Source organism: Equus caballus, chromosome 5 (genome assembly GCF_041296265.1).
Source record: "Equus caballus isolate H_3958 breed thoroughbred chromosome 5, TB-T2T, whole genome shotgun sequence".
NCBI lineage: Eukaryota > Metazoa > Chordata > Mammalia > Perissodactyla > Equidae > Equus > Equus caballus.
Window position 1 is genome coordinate 95,924,583 of NC_091688.1, and position 4,187 is coordinate 95,928,769.

A 4,187-nucleotide genomic window follows, 5' to 3' on the forward strand; every position below is an offset into this window, starting at 1 on the left:
TGCCTCCTCAAGAATACTACAGGGAAAGTCACTTGTCTTGAATTTTGATCCTGAATAGAGACAGGAAAACGTCTTCCTCAAGAATTCCTAACCCCAAAACGTTTCCTCAAAGTGGCTTTGGAATGACAACGCATAATACATGAGTGGGCCAATAAACTTCATGTGAAGAGTTTAATTTAGTAAGCCTAGGTTGGTGCCCCAGGTTCCTATAAGGACCAAATCTAATACACTCTAGAGGGATCCATCTTCCTCCTAGAACTCAAAGGATTTTCACAGATAAACTAAAAAATATAACTTCTCTGTCAAAAGTGAAAGGAAAAGAAGCACTATGCGTGAGAGGCAGATGGCAAGCCACACCGCAGAACACCCAGAAAAAGTTCTGACACTGCCATCATCAAACTCTGAATAAATGAAAGGAATTAAAATACAAAGATTGACAACAGAACTTTAAAATATGACTAATTCGATTAAAATTAATAACTAAAACTTCTACAGATGGAAACTATGTTTGTCAAAATTAAAAAATCAGTGAGCTCACAGGAAAGCAGATATAACTGAAGAATAGATTACTGAGTTTGAATAGTGATCATAAGACAGTACAAGGAATGCATGGGTAATACGACTAAAAATGTAACAGAGACATTAGAAGACGTGAAGAGTCTAATGCATGACAAATTCGAGTTTCAGAACGAGAGGAAAGAGAAAAAGAGGTAGCGGCAATTTTTGAAGAGATAACGACTGAGAATGTTCCTGAACTGATGAAATGTCAAATATACAGAGCCAAGAAGCTCTATGAATCTCAAGCAAGAGAAATTAAAACAAACTTAAATGTGGAGAGAAAAAGGCTAGAGAGGAAAAGATTATTCCAAAAAAGTGATAATTAGATAGTTAAAGTATCTGTAATAAAGAGTCTGCCTCCATTTTTGATGTTTGACTGCTGACAGCTTTCAAGTCCCACATCTAATAAGCTGCCCAGAAAGCCTGGCTGTTCTCCCCTTTGGCATCTGCAAGAAGTTCTAACCACGCAAGCTCTGGCCTCACAGAGACCCCCACCCCCATTCAACATATGAACTTTGGGAAGACACAAACAAACTGTCAGTTCATAACACCAAGATGAGTTGGAAGATTTTGATAATTAGCGTTTAGGAACAGGACTATGGGATTGGGGCCCTCCTTAGAATGGCCTGGGTAGGGACCAGCCCATGGTGCAGCAGTTAAGTGTGCACCTTCAGCTTCGGTGGCCCAGGATCCCGGGTGCAGACATGGCACTGCTTGAGAAGCCATGCTGTGGTAGGCTTCTCACATATAGAGTAGAGGAAGATGGGCACGGATGTTAGTTCAGGGCCAGTCTTCCTCAGCAAAAAAGAGGAGGATTGGTAGCAGTTAGCTCAGGGCTAACCTTCCTCAAAAAAAAAAAAAAAAAAAGGCCTGGGTATTACACCTCAGCCTGGACTTGTGTGTCTCAGATTGAAGTATACGTCTTGATTCCAGCATAAGCCATGACCAACACCAGGATCAGGGGAACTAGACTTCCCTGTGACCATTGAGTGTGTGTCTCAACAGGCATTGGTCCCACTCTAGAGAATGTTCGGGGAAAAGACTGACACCCTGTGTAATATGTGAGCCCACTGGGTGACGGCTCAGGCAGAAGAGGAGCAGTTACGACGTAGCGTGCTGTCATACTACTAAAAGCAAATGGCTCACTAGGATGCTACAAAACATCATTGTTGCTGCTGCTAACTATGCTTCTGTCACAACAGAGATCCTGGTAGCAGGAAACGCACCCATGCCATCCCTGTGGAACAGCCGTAGGCTTAACACTGGGGAAGCCCCTAACCCTAACAATACTGATTTGAGGCTCTCTGGAAGGAGACACTTTTATAAACCTTATAAGAGCAGAGTAGAGGACACCCTGCCCTGCCAAAATATATCTAGTAACCACCAAAAAAGACCAAAAACATAAACCTGACTATAGGGGAAAGAGATAAAAAGAAAAAATGGAAACAAAGGTCCAAATTCAACTCAATTGAAAACCCAAAATTCACTAAAAGGATTTATGCCACAAAAAGATAAAAGGGTGATGATTGGCGGTTTGCCTCTGCAACATAGATTCTGAATTAACTTTAACATCTGCCGAAACGCACCAGTTGGCAAACCTTCGTGGCCTTAATCATTATGGGAGCTGCAATTACAGTTATTCCTGGAGATCCCACTAAATTTAAACAAAGTTTCCTCGTAACATTAGGAGAGCTGCAGACAATAAAATGAGGATAAACAGGTATGCCTTCCCTTAGCCTCTGGAACTATTGCCTTGCCTAAATTCCCTCAGGACATAGTGCCTGGTTTTCTAAAATACCCCATGGCAGTCATGGTTGCTCTGACCCAATGAGCCATAAATTAAAATGAAATTAAGTCTTTGGCACTCACAATTGGCTTGATAAAATAAGACCCTATGGATTTTCCCCTCAGATAAAATAGTTGATAGAGCCCAATATAAATTAAAATGGCACCTCTAAGAATCGAAACCCATTATATAAGACCTATGTAGAGAAGTAGTGATTATTTCTACTGCTTCTCTAATTAACAGCCCAATTTGGCCTGCTTTTAAACCTGGAAAGAATGAGTGGCACCTCATAGTACATTGCTGTAATGTTAATGCTATAGTCACACCAATTAAGGTCCCCACACGGAATATTATTAAAATTACTGACTCCATCCAACCAGCAACTGGTAAACACTTCGCAGTCATAGATTTGGCTAATATATTCAGCGTCTATTTCAACAGCCTTTCAGATGCAGCTTGCCTTCATCCTGTAAGGGACACAATAATGCATGCTGCCTGGCCACCCACAGGTTACCTCAACATCCCTGTGATCATACATAATGTCTACGCACACTTAACTGCATCTGACTTTCTCCAGGAGCACAAATATGCTATCACACCGATGACCTCCTTCTCCGAGGAGATTCATTTGACACACTTATTCAGGATATACGTAAACTCACAAAAGGGTTCATGAAAAGGAAACTGGCCATTGCCCCACACATAATACAAGGCCCCACCACTTGAGTTAAATTCCTGAAAAGTATCTGATAAGCTGAGAGCTGCTGCATCCCTGACACTGTCAAGAAACAGCATTGACCCTCTCAGCACCCATGATGATACAACAAACCCCAGGTGTGTGTGTGCTTTGTCGCTGTTGTTGTTTGCTGACACTAGGCACTTTATTAGTGAGGAGTCTGGGTCCGGGAGAGGAGAGGCTGGGAGGGACGGGACCAGCCTCCATCTCAGGGGATTTTCCTGCATATCAGGCGTTCCTTCATGCAGATTTAGAGGACACACCGTCAAGGGTGACACCCTGCTCTGCACACACCCCTACACACGCACCCAGGGCAGTGCTCCGCCGGCCAAGCCACAGGGTCCGAGGGGCGCCCTGGACAGCAGGGCTTCCATATTGGCTAGATGTCGCTGGTGGGAAAGCAGCGGCTGCACCTGCGCACAGGCACACCATCCGGGCTCACCAGGAACTTCTCGAAGTTTCAGGCGACACCTTTGCAGCACACTGGAGACCAGGTGATGAACTTGGGGTCGGTCAGCAGTGCAGAGTCGTTGTCACTGGGTGCAGGCAGGTGCGCCTGCGCGCCACTCCCCTTGCAGTTCTCAAAGAGCTTGTTGTTGGGCAAGAACCCGCCGCCTACTGGGACGAGCTTGAGGAAATTCAGGATCTCTTCGTTCTTGGCGTTCTGCGGATGCCCGAACGGGGTGCGCTAGAAGCCAAGCACCACCAGGCCCCGGGGGCCGAGGCACTGCAGCAGCCCGTTCACTTGGGTGGAGTTCCAGACGGTTGCTCCTCAGAGCTAGGCTAGTTCTCAGTGAGCAGCACCTCATCTCGCAGGGAGCCCAAGCTCGCAGGCTCCCCGCCGCCATGTAGGGAGCATCCCCTCCATATACAAGGAGCATCTTTGCCACATCCAGGGAGCATCCCCGCCACGTCCAGGGAGCATCCTTGCCACATACAAGGAGCGCGGGCAGCTGCGAGGACTAGCTGAGCGGGCACGTGGTGTGGGTGTGGGAGTAGCGGAGGGAGAGCTTCCCACTAGGGCAGCCGAAAGAAGCCCAAGATTTTTTAGGCTTTGGGTTCTGGAGACAATATGTTCCTCACTTACAAATCTTACTTAAGCCCACT

General features: G+C 45.9%; 1 pseudogene; it reads right to left on the bottom strand.

Moving 5' to 3' along the window:
- Window positions 1-3,459: 3,459 nt before the first annotated feature.
- Window positions 3,460-3,983, bottom strand: LOC100068119 (glutathione peroxidase 1 pseudogene; annotated as a pseudogene).
- Between the last annotated feature and the right edge of the window lie 204 nt (window positions 3,984-4,187).